The sequence below is a fragment of the Ammospiza caudacuta genome, chromosome 10 (genome assembly GCF_027887145.1).
Source record: "Ammospiza caudacuta isolate bAmmCau1 chromosome 10, bAmmCau1.pri, whole genome shotgun sequence".
Lineage (NCBI taxonomy): Eukaryota > Metazoa > Chordata > Aves > Passeriformes > Passerellidae > Ammospiza > Ammospiza caudacuta.
In genome coordinates, this window is record NC_080602.1 from 22,176,284 (window position 1) to 22,196,418 (window position 20,135).

The window sequence follows — 20,135 nt, forward strand, 5'->3', positions numbered from 1 at the left end:
TGAGGATAAGAAGGAAAAGTGTTTTTCCTGCGGTTCTTTGAAGGGCTTTACTAACTGACAGTCCATTTTTAGGCCTTTTCTATTGGTACAGAGCCTCTGTGGATGCCCCTCTCTCTTCCTCACCCTGCTGATGCCTTAGATGGTGAACTCAAAGCTTCTGCTCAAAACCCAGGTGCTTGCTGGCTTTATCAGAATGCAGCAGCCTCCATTCTTGAAGGGCTTTAATGGTTTGAGTGGAAGTGAAATGCCTTCCTGGTAGTGGGATGAAACAGGAGCTTTCATCCTGGGGAGAAAGAGAGGAAAGCATGGCTGAAGGGTAAGGAATCTGTGTGATGGGGGCAGATGGACCCTCAGCTTGGCTGCTGCCCTCAGGTCCTTGTAGAAATAGAGGGAAGATAAAGCACAGCAGCTTCCCCACAGGAAGACAAGCATGACATAGGATGGTACCCAGCACAAAGTGTGTGAGATGTTTGGTGATGGAATGCTGGGAACACCCCAAAAATCTTGGCTTATGTCTTCTCCTCTGCTGTTGGCCAGCAGTGGAAAGCTGTAGGTATTTTGCTCTCAGTTTGTTCTCTCTTCAGAGGGGAGAAAGGAAATATTTTGACCTTTTTTTCCCCCAAAACAATCTGAGATCAAGGACTGTGGAATGTGCAGTCCCTGAAACGAGTCTTGTTACTAAACCAAGGCCACAGAGATGTGACCTTTCTAGCCTCTACTGTGTCAGCTGCAGTTTATTTCTCTAACTGGTGTTTAAGAGATGCTGACCCTTGATCCCAGCAGGCAGGGCTGCTCCTCTGATCCATCCCTAAACCAAAATGAGCAAGGTTACTGAGCATATGAACAGGTCTTTGCTAATCTGGCTCCTCTTGCCTGGAAGGAGGTAGGGTGTGTTTGCACTGATGGCTCGGCCAGCTGCCCTGACTGCTAGCAAAAAACATAATGAGAAGTAGAAAAGAGGGCATGGCTGCACTGGAGAGGGAATATCTATCTGTGGCTCAAGTCTTAGAGCAACATTTATTGCTGCTGGTGGTGGTGTAGGAATGGAGAACCCCCCACCAAACTTGTTAAATAGTCCAGGAAGTTTGGATGCGACTCGTCCGCTGTAAATACAGCAGGCAGCTGCAAGCAGAATGTGATGGAGCTGTCTGCTCCCTTCTTTATTCATGCCAGCTCTAATTTCTCTTACAGTGACAGGTAAAGGGAGAGGAGTTTGCATTGCCTCTGCCCACAAAGATTACACGGAGCCAAAAGGCAGCACAGAATCACTTCTCAGAAATGACAGTGCCCTGTTCACATACATCAACTTCTTTTGCCTTCTGCCTCTGGATTATTCAGGAGGCAGACAGTATGCTGCCTAAATACCAATAGTGAGTAATGAGGATTAAGTGTTACCTCTAATTCCATCGTTATGAATATTTCAGAACTTCCTGTTCAGGCTTAACTGCTATTTTGGTGCAAAAAAGGCAAGTCTTGGGAATTGAGCTGCTGCTGCCTGTGACATCACAGCACTGTGATTTGGGTCTGCTGTGACACATATTCCAGAGAGCTAAGCTCAGTCAAGCTTCTTATGTAGATGTGTCTGAGAACCTCTGTGGAGAGAGAAGCTCTCGTTAGTGAAAGGGTGGATTTCTAGTGTGTAACAAATGAGATTTTTTTTTTTTTTTTACTGTTCCTGCCACTTTTTTTTATTTCCCCCCACCCCGGTTTGCTTTCTGAGCAATAAAATTCAGACCCTAAAATAAAATTTCTGAGCAATAAAATTCAGACCCTAAGCCAGAATATGAGTTAGGGAGAAACCTTTGGCTTGGTTCCAATTCAGGAATGTGGAATCTGGGATCAGACAGAGAGTGGGGCAGGTACTTCCCTGGCAAGGGAAACAACTGAGATGTCATCTCCTGGAGGCAAATGAGGGAGAAATACTCTAAAACCTGGGATAATAATGGTAAAGTGGCCTCTTCATTCTTTGGCAGGTTATAAAATAGTCCTCACTGGCACTTTTTCTGGAAGGGCTGAGTGAGCAGCGCCCAGGAGATTTGGAAGTGGAGTTGCTCAGTCTGGAGAGTTTTTCAGGTCTCATAATCACCCATGGCAAAAGCTGTGAGAGCAGTGAAACAAAAGCAAGTTCCCCCATGCAAAGAGATGGACTTTCTGTGCCCATCTCAGGGGCAGGTGAGATCTGTAAGTGCTGTATCTGGGATGTGCAGCATGGCTCTCATCAAGCTCCTTTTCCCCCTTTCAAACACGTTAAAACCCCTCTTCAACTCCAGCCCTTCTGTGCAAGCCCAGAGTTGCTTCAAATGCCACTATTAAAGGGCTGTAAAGGTTTGTGGAACAGCTTGTCTCCTCTGTGTACCAGGAGGTGACCTGGTTTCCTCCACATTATCTTTCCTGGCTGTGACAGGACCACAAGCACTTTGCTCTGAGAGCTGGGGAGGAGGAGCAGTGGCACAAAGTGGTGGTTTGTGGGGACAGGGCTCTGTTCACTGCCTGCCATGGCCAGATGGGGAGGATGCAGCACATTTCTGACCCAGCAGTTTACAGAAAGCAGGATCAGTGCTAGAGAGCTCAAAAGGCAGGATTAAACACACTGTTGTCACTTCAGGATGGATGAAGGGTCCTTTATAAACAGCATCATAGATCTCTGTGTGAGCAGAAGGGTTTTTGAATTTCAGACTGTGTCAGTCAGCCCCTCTTTGTGTGTTACAGCTGCTACTGAAAGGAATAGTGGTTTTCACATGTAGCATTTTTTCCCTATCTTCATTTTCTCCCTTTGTTCAGTAATCCAGTGTTAACAATGAGCATGAATGTGAAATTGTACATCTGGACACCTGAAAATAATCCCCTTGCAAAAGCCAGGAAAAGCAGTCCTACTTTGACTGCTCTTGTGGTGATAAAGTAGATGTGACCCAACAGCTTTTCCACAATACTGCAGAGCAATGATACACTTACTGAAGTCATGAACTAGATGGATTCTAACCTATTTAGACTATGAAAATTGCTTATTTCCTAACTGTCCTTCATGGCACACACTTCAATTACCATTCTGAATGGCTACTGCCCCTATTAGTATTACATGCCTAATGGTCATTTAGTGTCAAAGAAAACTTTTATCTTTCCTAAGTGGAGAGGTGTAATAATTTGCCTGAAGGCCTCAGTTAGTCACTGGAGATGAAAACACTCCATGACTTCAGTGCCCAGGTAATTTTCCTTTAAAGAAATGCCCTGCTACACTCTTGTGCATAGTCGTGCAAAGATGCAGTGATTAGAATTCTGCTGGATAAGATTTCTGCTACAACCTCCATATTTAAGGATATTCATAAAGGTCATATCTAGATCAGAAACCCCTTGTAATCCTTGTACCTTACTGCTGGGAAAACAAGGCACATCAGGTTTGCAGAGGGATTGCTGGGTCGTGTCTGCTGGACACTTCTTACTGTGGCATTTTTTAAGGTAAATTCATTCAAATTGAAGTGTTTTGCATCAAATTTATCCAAATATTCAACAGAAGGTTGTCAACATTACGTATTTGAGTGGAGACAAAAGATCTCTTTATATAATGTAGTACTGAGATGAAACAAACTCTTGGCAGTTACTTTTCCCCTCTATCAACACATAATGTTTCAATAATTTCAGTGAAGTGTCTTGGGAATGTTTCTTTTGGCAAAATAAATCGCAAGGGCCGATGATTTGTCTCGACATTGGACTAAAGGAATTATTTTCACAGAGATGGAAAAATCTTTTACTTCTACTGTGTTGCTTTGCCAAACCTTCCACAGAACAATCTAAGCCCCTAAATCTGTGAGTGGTGGTGTGCTTTCCTTCTCTTGGCAACTCCTCATGCACTGAGGAACCTCCAAGGTGTCTGTAGATGTTTATCTCCTTATTAAATCATGGATTTGATCAGGTAAAGGAAAAAATTGAAGAGAAAAAATAACTTTAAATGCTTTTAGTGTTGAGAAAAGGAGCAAAACCTGGATAATGTGAAAAATTAAGTCCCTTTCTCCTCCCCACTGGTTCAGGTTACACTGGCAGGAGCAGAGCAGGGAGCTTTCTGGCAGACATATGGCTGCTTTGCAAAGCAGAAATCATCACAATAAATGCTGAGTGCCTTCTGTGTGTCTGCTCTGGATCCTTATAGTGCTGGCTTTATTACTAAAAACCTCCTGGAGATGATAAAACAATAGAGTGTAAGTGAAAGTGGAACGTTCCCCTGAGATGGTCATTCCATTGGTGAGGCTTTATCACAAAACCAAGTCAGTAGTTTTCCTGTGGCCCCAGCAGGATGCAGATCTGGTGGCATAAGGCAGAGTTTCACATTAATTTTTATCAAGCTCCTGTGGGCAGCTTTATTGAGATCTGCTCAGAGGGAAGCTGCAAACCAGCCCTGGCAGGCTGCAGCTGGGAGGGATGCCATGGAAAGCCTGTCTGGAGAAATCCTGATGGCTTTGAAGGAGTGAGAGAATTGTCAAAGAGCTTGATACACCCTGGACAGTACATACTCATGACCAAGTCTACAAAGAAGTCTGCCATTTAATTGGGCCTAAATCAGGTTAATGGGGATTTTTCTTGAGTTTTAGATGCTATGCACGACATGAGCAATGTTATTGATCACGTTTCCTTTAAAATTTGGTACCTGTGAAAAATAGAAATTCCTGTTGAGTATAATTATGGTTACTCCCTTTTGACTGGTGCCAGGCAGCTGTGTCCATTGTGCCTGTGATGTTTGCCACCCCCTTGACTTGTTTCTGTGCCCAATGAGTGAAAATAAAATTAAGTCTTGATTATTAAAAGGAGAAGGACATTAACTTCAATGGGTGACAGCACAGACTGTGAGAAGGGATTCATCACGGCAGATTTTAAAGTATCTAACGTGGAATCTGGGCATTTCTGGGTACCAGCTCAGGAGAAAAGAGGTGGAAGATTAGGATCCTCATTCCCTGAAGCCCTGGGAATATCCTTGGTCATGTGCCTTTGCCTCTTGGTGCCTCAATCCTCTGTGGTTTAAGGAAGAAAATACCTGAAATGTGTAATATGCAATGACAAGAACCTCTTACTTCCCCTCAGCAAGGGACAGTGTGACTTGTCCTCATGCAAGGCTTGATCCCCATGTGCCACTGAACCATCATTTCTTTTTCTGGAAACAATGGGATGGTAAAAATTAGATGGTAGAAATTAAAAGGTGGAGGAAATTAGAGGTTTTCTTTAGACTGAAAAACCAGTTTTCCTGCCAGGGTGAACTTGCTACATCCTACCAAACCACAGATGAACTTCTGTGCTTTGAGATCTGTCTGTGATACCCCATAATAAGCATCTTCAATATCTGTAAATATAGACAACATTTGTGGCCAGGCTGTTGCTACTTGGGAGCTAGCAAAGGCCTATTCCAGGACGACATATTCATGCCAGTCATAAGAATTTAGTGTGGTTAAGACCCCTGCTCTCTGTCAAATATGAATGAGCCCATGAAGCTGATGTTTGTTGGGTGGAGGCAGTCAGAAGTTGCCCAACACCTGCAGAAACCCAATGCTTTCAAGCCTCCTATTCCCCAGAGTCAGCTAAAATACAAGAAGAAATGGGAGCCTGGTATTTGTTGGGTGAAAAAGACCCCAGATTTTTACAAGGAATTTTGTTTCTATTTTAGCTATCATCAGCATTGGGTTGCTCATATCATATCACAGCTGCTCAAACACAGCTGATGTGGGAACAGTGGGGAAAAAGCCATTTAAAAACTAGACCCACTCATGTACCATTTACAAAATCTCTATGGTTTCTCTACAACCTTCAAAATTTCTGTCTTTGTTGCTTATGGTATTTCCCTGTTCTCCTTTCAAGCCTCCCTCTCCCTGAAGCCAGCCTGGTAAGATACCCAGAAAGGGTGGTTCTTGCAGTGGGTTTCCACAGCACATTAGTAACTAATCAAGCCTGGAATCGTAGCAGGTGGTTAAAAAGGGCCTGTTGGTCATCGTTGCGAGCTCTGGCAGGAAGCCTGCCCTGAAAAATGTAATTACTGTCCAAAAGAATGCGGCAAACTCTGCCAAAAATAATGAAAGTAGATCACGGTTCCAAAGCCACACCAGCTGAAACATGTGGCAGTTTGCGGGGGCCGGCCAAGCGCGGCCTGGCAGCGGCGGCTCCGCGCACCGCGGCTCTGCTCCTCTGCTGCAGGGAAAGGGGCACGCTTTGGAACTTCCCACACAGAGCATTTTGGGAACAAAGTGTCTGAAAGCTCCATGGTTTTTGTTAACTCTTTAGTTTTGGGGTTTGTTTTTTTTTTGGCTCTGTATCACGCACTCTGTGAAGTGACTGGTTTTTCGACCGCAAATTAAATAGCGTGATCCGTTTTGAATTCATGGGGAGAATTTGCAACATCCCGTCCTGGTTGTTTTTTTTTTTTTTTCCCCTCACAAAAATTGAAGTTAGGATAAGCAGCCACAGTCTCATAAAGCTGATTTCTTCCCCTGCATTTTTCCAAAGGTGCACTGGTCCATCGAAGGCTTTTTGACCAATTCCACGTACCAGGACTTGGCAGCAGAGATAAACCTTGTGAAATGATGATAAAAGAGGCAGCTCTATTTGCTGGTTTGGAAATTGCTGTTTCCAGCTTCCTGTCACAGACTCTCTAGGATTCCTCGCTGCAGTGGTTTTTTTAGCTGGATTATTTTAAAAGTATGAGTATCTTAACTTGGATTGCTTCACAGGATTGGGCTTGGAAATGGCAGCACTGGCAGTTCAGCTGGCAGGATGTGCAGCATGTGGGTGCTAACAAGTTCTATAAACCTCTGAGTCCAGCTCAGAATAGCATGGTTGTCTGAAATTATGTTTCATTTTCTGAGCAATTCATTTGCCTATGCAGTCCTAAGGGGTTAACACCTTCCAGGAGGTGAATGCTGGAAGAGGGGTAATGAACAGAGAAATGAGAGAATCTACATGAATTCATTAAAAGAGCCTCATTGGAGATGAGCAGGATTGACAGCACCAAAAAGACTCTTAGAAATACTATTCAGAGATATTTGCAGTTACTTGGTTGAAACTCCATTTTTGTCTAATCAGGATGAAGGGATGCCTGCAAAGATAAACAAAGGGATGCTTGCGAAGAGAGCTACTTGAAGCCAAAAGTTTGGAAATTAAAAGGCTTGGGGGGTTTTTTGTTTGGTTTTTTTTTTTAAACCCAACCAACAAATAAAAGAAAAAAAGGCAGAACAAATCCACACCTTCACCCATTTGAAAACATAAAGCCCATCAAAAATTTGCAAATTCAGAGAGGTGGACCTCTCTGAACAAAGTGGAAATTGGGTATTTATGATTAAAGCCGTTACTCCCAGAAGAGTGACTTTGCAGATTCAGACTAGCTCCTGAAAGGTCATTGAGGAGGAGTAATATGAAGAATTTTGATTAATCTGTTTCAGTGATAAGAGGCCATCATGGACCTTCCTATGTTCCTCCCACTTGGCCAACTAGGGTTGCTTCCCTCAGGCAAGGGCAACATCCCACTAAACACCCTTAACCAGGGCATTCTGATGTGATTGATTTTAGATGGGATATTCAGCAGCTTTTAATTCACTCCTCAACTTAAAACACAATTCCTGGTCTGCTGTGGGAGAATTGCTGTCTTCTCCCGGAGCCTCCATCCAGCCCCTTTCCTGGAGGGCTGGAAAAGGGCTTTGTTTCATCTCTCAGCTGTGGCTGTGGATGTTTAATTGAGGGAGACAAGCCCATAATGATAGCAGCAGCTGTTCTCTCCCCTGGGCAGAGAGAGACTCTTCAGGGACAGGGTCCTCCTTGGCACAAAAGAAAATATTCTCATGAAAGCAGCACTGAAGAGGCTGGCAGCTCCCCACAGAGTTGGTAAGAAACCTCAGGAAAACAGCCATGTGGCCTGCAGTTTTGGCAAGAGGAGGGAGGGCCGTGCACCAGGGATGAAATGCTGAATAACACTCTCTGAGGAGCACAGTCCTCTGCATCCAGCCTGCAGGGTTTGTGCTGATGGTGCGAGCAACTGCTAAACAATTACATTGGAAGTAATCTTAGACTGGGGGATTATCCTGCATCCAGTCAGCCTCCTCATCCCCAAGAACAGACTGGCATCTGGCATCACTCAGATTCCCCACATGGGGTAATTGGAGGGGATATTTGGAGGGGGTTGTCAGACTGGATCTACCCCCATTGCCTGCCTGGAAGGTTTTGTGGGAGCATGGTGCTGTCCCACTCATAAAGAGTAAAATATTAAACTTTGGAATTTTTTCTTGCTGATAAGTTTACATAGAGTTTGTTGAGAAGTAGCATTGCCATGAAGCAAAGCACAGCTAGACTCTCAGCCCTACAGTGACCCCACAGATGCTTTGGGACACCTTGGCCTATTCCTGACAAAGGAAGCAGCTGGAGCTGCCGCCTCTGCAGTGGGGTACCTCAGAGGGAGGAGATGGGTGGCAAGGAGGTGTGAGATACCTATGTCAACCAAGTATGGAAGGTCCCAGGCCAGCACCCTCAATGTCTGTAAGAACAAATATTTATCTGCTCTAAGAAGCAAACGGTGGATTTGATCCAAAGCCTGTTAAGATCAGTGCAAGAGTTCCCCTAAAGCTCAGTGAGATTTGGGTCAGGGCACAGAATGACTATTGTCAAGAGCAAATGCTTTTTTCTGATGGCGTTTGCAATATGAGGAAGCAGAACAACACAAGTTTTGTTTTCAATTTCCTTTCCTTCCTGACAGCTCAGCCATTACCAGAGCAGATTTAATCTATTGTGCAGAGGAAAGCACCACGGCACTTTCTTAAATGGTGGGCACAGATAACTGTTATCAGCACTGGCTTCCCAGCAGCCTGCCTGACGTCACTGGTGATTCCCAGGCCTCTCCTTGCCTCAGAAATTTAGGATGGGCTTACCCAGTGCCAGCTGCCTGTGAGTCATCCTCCACCCTGCAGCAGTCTGTACCTGCACAGCAGCCAAGCAGAGGAGATTTGAACAGACATCTCAAAATGTGTGAAAACTGCTCTTGCTAAAAGTGAACATTTTGCTGATGGCTTTTGGGAGGGCAGGAGCTGCCCTGGCAGTTCTTAGGGAACTGTTGCTTTTTGGATGCTCTTTTCTTCCTGCTTTCCTCCACAGATGAGCAAACCCTACAGTGCGCTTTTAATTGTTCCGAGTTTTTCCTCACAAGACCTTTTGAGAAAACACAAAACAAAAGGAGAAAAATAAATTAGAATTGCTTATGTTCCCAGGGAGCCATCAGCTGGGCTGGAAGCACTGGAGCAGGGGTGATGTGGGGCAGTGGGAGAGTTTCCTTGGCACGGAAATGCCTGAACAGCAGGAATATGAACTTCTCACCCATTGTTCAGAGTGACACATTCTGCAGCAGGTGCTGTGTTTGGGATGGAGCATTACTCATGTGTGTGTGTGTGTGTAACAGCTTGATCAGCTGGGAGGGAAGCAGATTTGGGGAGCTGTGGGCTGTTGGGGTATCCAGCACCATACCTGACCTGACTGGATGAGTCTGTGTCATCCAGCCCTGGAAAATCCTTCCTCTGGATGATGCTAAGAGGAAAGGTCTTGAAATCCCAGGTGCTGTCAGCTCGGGAAAGAAATGGCAAATGCTTTTAGAGGCATGAAAAAGACTGGAAATGTAGCAGTGGCTCTCTGCTGCAGTCAGGAGAGAAGCAGGAAGGAGGAAAGGGGAATTTTGCAGGGAAGAGTTTTCAAATGATGAGGCAGACATGTCAGAGGTCCAGTAGGGATAAAAGAGCTGAACTTTTCTTCCTGACTAATCGTTGCTTAGAAAAGCAGCAAGCTGCCTTTATTGACTTAAAACCTCAGTTAGAGATTGAACATGTTCTCATTTAAGGTATGTGGGATGAGAAGGGATACCCCCAAGACTGAGGTTAGAGAGGGAGGGCGGCAGTTCTGGCAGCTCTTTCCTCAGAAGAACATGTTGTGTCTGTTCTGAACTCAGTACACAGCTGAAAATAAATAAATAAAAAGGGAAGGTGGTGTTGCAGCAACCTCCAAATGCCAAAACTCTCATTTTACAGGCTGTGAGAACCATGTGGGAATAGCTCATTGTACTCTCAGTTGCATGAGCTGTTGGGGGCTTTTCTTCCAGTGTATTTTAGAGTATAAGGAGATGACTTGTGCAGAATTCAAATGATGGAGGTTAAAATGTGCAAGAGCCTCAAAAGGGTGTCTCTGTTGAGCAAACACAGGCTGTGCTTGCAGGTGGGGTGGACAGCTCATCCAAGCAGGGGAGAGAGGGCTGGGAAGAATTTTGTGCAGATCTTTAATGCATCCCTACACTCTTCTGTAGGATCAAAACCACCCAGTACTAAAGGGGACACCAGCCAGCAAACTCAGAGCAGACTTGCAGTCCTGTAGAGAGAGAGAGAGAAAAGTGCCCTAGAAGTATATTTCCATACAAACCTACAGCTTGGTAATAATTGAAAATGCAGGGTGGTTCACCAGGCAAAATGCCTCCATACAAACCTACAGCTGGCACAATTCCTGGGCAATAGCACAAGGAAATCTGCCCATCTGTGGCTGCAGAGGCATGGTGGGTTTGGTGAAACAGGTGTTTGTGTTTAAGGGCTGGGGGGAGACGAGCGCGGCTCGAAGGCGTGCGGTTCCAGCCCTTCAGAAAAAACCATACTTGGCGTTGGAGCATGTGGCTCTTTTCCTTCCAAAGCCTCTTTGGTGGCTGCCTCCCAAGGTAATTAGCACAAGGGAAAAGTTGCTTACAAGGTGGAAATTGCTGGTTGAAGCCCACGGCTACGGCTGGTGTGTTTGCGCCGTGTGTTGGAGGTGCGGGATCCGCGGCTCGTGCGTCAGGGTGGAAATAGCCTGCCCTGGATTTGCACACTATAGTTAGGAACGTGCTTGTACCCACCTCTTAAACTGAGCTGGCTCCTTCTGGAGTGATAACAAGCAAGTTTCAGGGACAGGAATGTGAGCCAGCAGGGTAGGTGGAACAAGTGGCTTGTCCTTATTTTTCAGAGATCGCGCAGCATCGGCTTTTTGTGACGCACCTGACTGGACAGGACATGGGTTCACACTTTATTTCTTTGTTTCATTTTTGCAGAAAGTGGCAGAAAATTTGACTATTGAGCTTCTTTTTCTGTACTTCTAGCTCAGCCTGAGTCTCTAATCCCTTGCAATGCGTGTCCAACTACCTGTAAAAGCTTTGCAGGAGACAAATCTTTGTGAGGATTAAGCAGTACGCCTATCTTAAGAGATGCTGGTTTATAGAAATAGCCAGCATGAAAATGAGCATTTTGGAAGAGGGTGGAGACAGCACTAGGTGCAGGGAGATATATTAAATCACTGTGTGGTGTGTGTGTTTTTGTGGGCACCTTGCTTGCATGCACTGATGTGATCCTTCACGCTGTTTGTGCATAGAGTGTGTGTAAATATTAAGAGACAGGGCATCAGAGTGATTGCAGCTCAAGTAGGAAAACACTGCTACAACAATGCCACTGCGTCCGTAATCCTCTGTGAGTGTTCCCTGCTTTGGTTAAATATGCAGAGACTGATGGAGATTGCCAGTGGATTAGCTCTCGTGTGGCTGGTGCCAGGGATTGATTAGCATAAGCAAATTTCTTTTCCAGCTTCACATCGGTGAGGAGAGAAATGCACCAAGAGGTCCCTCCACTGCCTGGGAGGGGACTGAGATGGTAGGGAGGAAAACTGGAGTGGGAACAGTTTGTCCCCAGTGTTAACTGGTGTGACCAAATAAATCCCAAGACTTCTGTAGTGAGCACATCCCCACAGTTTACCTTGCAGATCTCACAAATCGGCTGCTTTAATTTTTGTTTTGCTTGCAAACACGGTTTTGAGGGTTGAGGAGCTTTTCCCATGGTGTGATTTGTTTCTCTGCAATCTTTTTGGTGATCCTGTTTTTGCAGCTGGATAAAGGAGGAGCCTAAAAGCCAATATGCATAGTGCTCTGGGTTGGGTTTTTTTGGTTGATTTGGGGTTATATTTTGGGGGTTTTTTTCTGTTGGTTTTGTTTGGCTTGGGTTTTCCTTATTTCTGTGCTCATCAGAATGAAGGCACAAACCAGGTAATTAATGTGTTTTGAGCTGCTGCAAATGCACCTAGTCATTATGGAAAATCTGGGGCTGGATGCTGAGCTTGTGCTCCTAAAGCAAAAATCCCCTCCTGTGCCACTCCACAAACATTCTGTGTGTGCATCAGGATCCCCTGGGACTGTCAGTTGTTGGTATAACACTGATCCTTTCACATGTAGCCTTGATAGTGCTGAGGACAGGGATTTGCTGATAAAACAACCCTAAGGCTTGGTAGTAATTGAAAATGCAGGGTGGTTCACCAGGCAAAATGCCTGCTTACAGAAAATAGATTTCATCTCTAAGTCAGCAGACATTTCTTTAGGGAAATCCCGAATTCTGAAGGAAATCAATATTTAAAGGAACCCTGATAGTCTGGGGAGAAACCTCCATGTAACATGCTTTCAAGGCCAAGCAACCCCTTTAGGTATTAGCATCTGAATGTTAAATATAGGCTAGAACAAAAACTGTACTGGAGTAACAGTCTTTTCTAGCAGGCAGGAGAAAGGCCACTGCCATGGGCTCTCTCCAGCCTTGGAAGAATCATATTACAAGTTTCTTAAATCTGTAGCATGGGTGCATGTTTTTATTGCCTCTTGTAAGTAAATGAAACTTCCCAACCAGCTTTAACTACAGTTATTAAGTCTTATTAAACACAGGAGTAAATAAGTAATTCTGCAATATTTGCATGCAGTGGTTTGTTTTTGTTTTTTTTTTTTGCTGTAAAAACCCAAATATTCAAGAAGCAAGAGCAAATTTTACAGGCTGCTGAAACTGATTTGGTATATTGATAAAAGGCTTGATCAGAGAAGAGGGGAGGATGGGAGATGTCCAAGGCTGCCTGATTTCAAACTCTCTAATAATTTCTTTCACTGGCTGAAAGAACTAAACCCCCATATGGCTTTCCCGTCACAAGTGGTTGCATGGAAATGGGAGAAGTCAGATTCAATCCCATGCTTTTGCTTTGCAGGCTTTCTGGAGCTGCTCTGCTGGCCCAAAAGCAGCTGCAGGTCTGTCAGTGAGAAATAGGATGCCTTGGGACAGCACTGTCAGATCTTTCTCCAAGGGCTGTGTTGCACACACAGATGCAGTGAGCTGTAACAGTGGAATCAATGAGAAGAGCTCAGAGCTAAAACTCAGTTTGCTCTGACACATTTGGTGTTCCTGATTACAAAAACACTGCATTGTATTTGTGCATCTTGCAATGCATCACAAGGAGGGACTGGATTTAGTTAAAAGGTAGGAAGGTAACAAGATGCAGAGGATGGTCCATGGAAGGGGATGGCTGAGCAGGGATTTCAGCCTCACTGCCAGGACATCTGTGCCTGTCTTTGGCATCACTTGAGCAGCCATAAATAGGTGTCTGAGGAGGGGTCTGCTGGTGTTGAGTTCCTGAAGGCAGAACTATAAATCATGTGTGTGCTACTGTACAGATGGGATGAACCCCCAGCCTCTCCACTCCTCCCCACCTCATGCCAATACAGGGCTGGAGCTGCTTTGATCCCCACCAGAACAAAGTCTAAACATTCAAGTGAATTGTCCCAAAGTTGTTCCTCATTAATCAGCAGCTGCAGGCACTTGGAAACATCTGTCCAGCCTGTTTGAACATTCCCTCTGCTTCGGTGGGTGCACTGAGGAGGCAGAACAAATCCAAACACGCCATGGGGCCAGCACCACCTCTTCACCTTTCCTACAGCTGTGTGAGTGAGCAGGAGTGGTGATGGGCAGCTGGCTGTGTGAACAGGGAGCTGAGTGGCAGGGAAAATTGTGTCTTTCCATGGCAAATGAGCAGAGCTGGGAATGAGAGACCAAGGGCTGAGCAGGGATGAAGGCATCCCTCCACTCCTGTCTGCCACAGAGCATGGGCAGTGCTGGGTGGCTCCAGCAGGTTTTGCTGTACAAATCAGCCATCTGGGTAGGAAACAGTCTTCTTCTACCCTTACTGTGTGTTTCTGAGGTTACATCAACTGGTAGAAGTCAGAGAAAACCCACTGAACAAGGAGCTTTGCCCACTGGATGTGAATGTGGAACCTTTATCCCTTTATCCCTTGAGAGCCATTCCCTGGTGTGCAGGAGGATGCAGCATCCCCAGTCTGCACCAGGATGCCTCTGGTTTCCACAGGCCGTGCTGGGTTTGTGTCTCTTTAAAGGCAGGTCACAGAGCCCCTGAATTGCAATATTCCAGTAATCCCTTTACACTGGCCTGCTCCACGCAGCAGGAAATGTGGGACAAGCAGGGTTTTGAGATTATCTCGTGCTTTGCAAAGCCAGTTCCTTTTGTGCTTTTAGAAAGAGCCTGCTCCTGCACAGGCAGGGGGCTGAGGGTGATGTTCCTGGCCAGATGCTGTGCCATGACCACAGAGCGCTCCCAGGACCATGGCAGGGGGGTCTGTGCTGTGCCTTCCCCAACACACACCAAAACCTCTGGTTTGTGATGGTCACTGAAACACCCAGTTGCTGACAGAGATCACACTGAGCTCCTTGATCCCTTCCTCCTCAGGGATGGAGTTATTTGGTGCAAGGACAAAGTTTTTCAGCAATTTTCCACACCTTGCAAAATGATCAGCTTTCTGCCCACCAAAGCTGTCCCTTGGGATGGTGCAAGGGGGAGGAGGTGTTTCTCTGACCATGTGCTTTGCTCCTTAGGAGCACAGTGAATAATCTTCCACTTAATTTCATTGAAATGCCAAGGCTGGAACAACCTGGCTCCAGAGGACCCAGCAGACAGCAGTGACAGCTCCATGGCCAAATAAAGCAGTATCCTCTGCTGCACCAGGGGTTTGCCCCTGTTGGGAAGGGCTGTGTGAGTCACTGCTGATTTGCTGCTTTGATAGCCAGCCCTGCTGGGGGAGATGCTGCTTTCCCTCCTCCTGTCTCACCTGCCCAGCTCACCTTTGCCTGGAGTGTGTTGGCAGCTCTCCAGAATAAATCTCCTCATGTATCCAGCCCCTGGTGAGGCTGAGGCTTTGAAGTGAAATGACTTGGTGTTCTTTAGCTGCCCACAGTTCTTTTCCTCAGCCTGTGACTGTGCTAAACCTGTGTGAGGGTGTTCACAGGGGTTTTCGGATTGGGGAAGAGCCGAGGATCTGACTCCATATTTCAGGTTTGATTTATTATTTTATGATATATATTACATTAAAACTATACTAAAAGAATAGAAGAAAAGGTTTCGTCAGAAGGCTGGCTAAGAATAGAATAGGAAAGAATGATAACAAAGGTTTGTGGCTCAGCTCTCTGTCTGAGCCAGCTGACTGTGATTGGCCATTAATTAGAAACAACCAACATGGGCCAATCACAGATGCACCTGTTGCATTCCACAGCAGCAGATAACCATTGTTTACATTTGGTTCCTGAGGCCTCTCAGCTTCTCAGGAGGAAAAATTCTAAGGAAAGGATTTTCCATAAAAGATGTCTGCGACAAACCTGCTCTTATTGCTCACTGAACTGCACCTGAGGTGCCTCTGGCTGCACCTTGGTGAGGCTGGCAGGGATCGCAGTGTCCCCTCCATGCCTTATTTCCAGCCAGGAGGGCTTTCCCTGGGAATTACTGTCCCCAGTTAATTCATCACAGGGATTGAGTCCATGCTTCACCTGTTTCACCCTGTGAGCAGCACAGCTTTGCTCATATTTCAGGATGCTGTTGCTACTGGAAAGCAGCTTGAAACACCAAGGAACAGCTCTTTATTACTGAAATACTGACAGCCTTTATCCCTGTCTGCAATTTGGTTCCAGCGCACTTTGTGTGACTCAGAGCATCTCTGTGCCCCTCCACAGATGTGGGACCTGCTGCTCCTTCCCTTGGCTCTAATGGAAAACTGCATTGTCAGGCTTGGGCCTTACTGGTGATGAAGTCTCATCACAAAATGTCAGATCTAATAATAGCCCCTGTCCCAATACTTTCCTCAGCTCTGGGAAAATGTTACCTGACAGGACAAAGTAGGATTTGGCAAATTGCTCCATTTGAAAAGATGAGGAGGAAAACATTTCTGATTTCTCAGTGCAGCCTGTTTTGCTGCCTTTTTTCTTTCCTGCCTTTTTGGGAGGCAGGAAGACTGATGAAGGAAGTAGAGCAGGTAAACTGAGAATTATGAGCTGTTTTCAAGCTAAGATCTAATTGTGCTCTAAAAGAACACAAACTGGAAAGAAGTGTTTGAGAGGTACCAAACAAATTATTTGAATTGTCCCAAGACAGAGTTGCTTCTTTTTTTTTTAAATTCTCTTCTCTGAAGTATTTCTAAGAACTGCCATAATTTAGTAAGAATTAAAAAAAAAATAAACTCAGAGATTAAAAAGTGTCCTCTGGCTCCATCAAATCAGACCGATCTAAAAGTTAGGGGGAAGCATGGGAAAAGACCAAGCAAGTGGTATTAAATCTAGCCACAAAGTTAGCACATTTTAATTCTTAGCAGCAGCCCCAGCACTGGGAAAATGGCTTTTGCAAGGCCTCCTTCTCTGCTAAGCAGCAACTTTGTGGTTGCATGGCGAGGTGGGGTGATGTGAAAAGTGTTCTCCTAATAGGGGCGGTTGCATGGAAATGGCACTTGTGCAGGATTTCTCAAAAGAGGAAGGATGTCTTAAGCTAATTCAAACTTGCCTAATTTCCCCTTGTGTCCTCAATTCTGCATAGATGTCCAACCACAGGCTCTAGCCTGGTTTTTGTGCCCAGCAGCATGCTCCATTGATCCTTGAGCATGGTCCTGCTCTGTGCAGACCCTGGACTATCCATTGTGACAGTCCATGCCTTGGGTTTTTCCACAATCTGCTTGATTTGTGAATTAAAGTGTGAAATGCTATTATTGCAACCCCAGGATTTTGTTGGAGTCTCAGAAAAAGATAAGAAAGGCCATGGGGTGAAGCAGTTGTTTTCTTCTTGATTTTAGAAAAAACTACAGTAAAAGAGAAAACACAATTAACATGGTTTTTTAAAGCTAGCCTAGAGGTGAATAATAATTTAATAGCTTTGGTGAGACGTTAGATAGGTGTTTCAGTGGATGCTCTATCCCACATTGCCCTCTAGTGAGGACATGGCAGAGCAAACCTTCCTGCAGCCACCAGGATATGAAATGAGGTGATTTAATACTGAGGACAGGGCTGGTTTCTGACATATTTGAGATGCAGTAGGGTGAGGAGGGGCAGTGTTCATCTGTCACCTGTGCCTGCACTGGCCACAGCTTTCTCAATGTTTGCCTTTTTCTGAGATAATTCTCTCTGCAAGCATCTCCCTGCTGCTGCTGGATCACCTGCCACATGTCCCTGCTTTTGGAAAAGAGTAAAATATTTCCTTTTTGCTTTTGGTGAAGGATCATTTTCCATGTTCTTTGTCTTGGGCTTTGCTCCATGAAGCAAACACTAGTTCTGTGGTTTTTCCTGCACACACATGGTCACACAGCTCTGTGGTTTGGACAGCATCACAGGACAAACTTCCATCCCTCCTCAGCCCAGCACTGATGATCCAGAGGTGTTGCCCAGAGGGTAGAACTGGCTGGTCTCTGTCCCTCTGCCTCCATTTGTCTTTGCTGCAGCTGATATGGAGCCCAGAGTGTCCTTATGTGCTTGGCCATATTTACATAGAAATTCATAATTAATGTTCAGTTTTCAAAGGTATTTGAATGCTGTCTCATTCATCACAGCCATGGCAGTCTCTGCTACATGCCTCCTTCAACCGTGTGCTTGAAAACTTAACACTTAGAGAAAAGTTTGTCCCGAAACCTGTGATTTTCAGCACGCAGACAGGGAAGGGGCACGGCCTGAGTGTGTCTGTGGCAGATGTGAGGGTGCTGACAGTGCTCTGTGCCAGTGCCACCCTCCATGGTGTTCCATGTCCTGAACACCATCGTGTTTTGGGAACAAGGCTGATCAGCACTGTCACCCACATGGCACATGCGGGCTGAATGACAAACACTGATGCCATCTAGTGACCACAAAAAACGTGACACGGATATTTTAAAAAATCCTGGTGGAAGCCACAAGTGGGGCTGGGAAGGAGGGGAAAGGGGCTGAGGTGTGCTGGGGGTGAAATCCCCTTTTTTCTGCTCTCCCAGCCTGTCTGTTCCCTCATTTCACACCCATGGAGTGCTTCTGCAGGTGGGCAGGGATCTCCCCTGTGAGGCTTTACAGGAGCAAGGCACAGCGTGGAGCACAAACCAGCACTCAGGACAAGGTGACTGCAGGAGGGGTCCTCCTGTGACGTGGGACAGCACAGGCAGAGACCCTGGGGATTCATTTAAGCTGACAGCACGGGCTGAGTGGCCATTCCTGCAGCTTTGAGCTTGGCAGAGATGGGCAGGGGTGGCAGCTCCTGGTGCTGCCCTGACTGCAGTGACCCCTTGTGATGGTGTTCTCAGGGGTCCCAGGATGAGGGAAGGGATGAGAATGTAGACTCCATGTTTCAGAAGGCTTGATTTATTATTTTGTGGTATATATTATATTAAAACTATACTAAAAGAATAGAAGAAAGGATTTAATCAGAAGGCTGGCTAAGAACAGAAAAGGAATGATAACAAAGGTTTGGGACTGACCGAGACAGTCTGGACAGCTGAGCTGTGGTTGGCCATTAATTAGAAACAACCACATGAGACCAATCACAGATGCACCTGTTGCATTCCACAGCAGCAGATAATCATTGTTTAAATTTTGTTCCTGAGGCCTCTCAGCTTCTCAGGAGGAAAAATCCTAAGGAAAGGATTTTTCATAAAACGTGTCTGTGACAACCCCTCACTGCAGCTCACACAACCTGTCACTTCTCTTTCTACCACCTTCCTTTGTCCCTTGTGCTGCTCCAGGTGAGAGCCTTGAAGGCTTTAATGCCCTGGTTTGTGTGAGCAGCTGCCTGGGGGCACCTCTGCTTTGTCCCTGGTTATTAATCCAGCCAGGTCCCAGTGCCAGCAGCCTGGAGGAATTAGTTTGCACCCTGCATTTTAAAAATGAAGGTGAAGTTGCTTCTGACCATACCAGTTTATTCTGCTCGGCTAAGCTGTTCTTGGCAGGTGTGGTTTGCCTTGCCTGGGGATGGGAGGGTCTCTGGGAATTTTTCTGCAGCTCTGATAATTTCTCCAGCTCCTGAGAAATGCACAGAGAGGGAGCTTGGGAATTTAAAAGTTTCCAGATAAGGAACTTGAGGGCTGAGACAGCTGTGATGGAGTGCATTATAAATGCACTGAGATGCCAGGCTACACCTCCAGAGAGATCAGGAGAGTGAGCAAAGCACCCAGATGCAAATAAACTCCTTTGTGGGCCATCTCTGCAGTGCAGTGACACAGGACTGGTGCTGGCACATCCCTGCTGAGGTGCCCCCCTCACCTGGCACAGGGGTCCATCAGCAAGGCCTTCCCTCAGAGGGAACAAATATCTCTTGCTCTGCTCCACACTGCTCAGTCTGTCCCTGCTCCCTTCAGAAAACCATTTACAAGGGTCCTTGGGGGGATTTTTGTTGGTTTTTCCCAAATGTTGTTGTTATCCCAAATGTGAAAGTACCTAATATGTTCTTATTGTGTAATTTACAAATGTTTTGTGTTGTCTTTGGTGCTTCTTTTTCTGGATTATCCTTGTGTCCCCCTGCCTTTCTGCCCTGGATAATTGAGAGCTGGCGCTGTGCCTGTAGCATTCTTGTTTCAGGGCCAAAATGGGAGTGAAAATAAATGCTTCTAAATACTGTATTGAAACAAATAAGTAATTTACTCATAATAGCTCTTCTCCTGGCGTTGCACTGGCAATTTCATGCAGGTTTTTTAGAAGGAACAAGCAGTTGTGAGGGGCTGGAAGATCCACGCAGCATGAATATTTGTCATGTGTGTCTGATGGGAAGAGGGGCTTCACAGATGTGGAAAAATACTCCTACTTCTGCAAAGGGACTTCATCCAGCAGCCTGTGACAACACTCATTTCATAGATTTGCTGTCCCTAATGTCTGAAAATCCTGTCTACCAGGATTTTAGCTGGAAGTGCCAAAGACAGAGTTGCCCATGAGGGGAAGGCAGGGCTGCTTTACCTGGTGCTGTTGAGTAAGACATCTTTCAGAGCAGCCAGCCGACCAAAAACACAGCATATGTCCACACTGTCTCCTCAGCTCCACAGAAATCCTTCA

General features: G+C 45.7%; 1 protein-coding gene across 1 annotated transcript in view; it reads left to right on the forward strand.

Moving 5' to 3' along the window:
* SLCO3A1 (solute carrier organic anion transporter family member 3A1) overlaps positions 1 to 20,135 on the forward strand; it is a 110,512-nt gene that overhangs the window by 59,960 nt on the left and 30,417 nt on the right. The window lies entirely within an intron of this gene.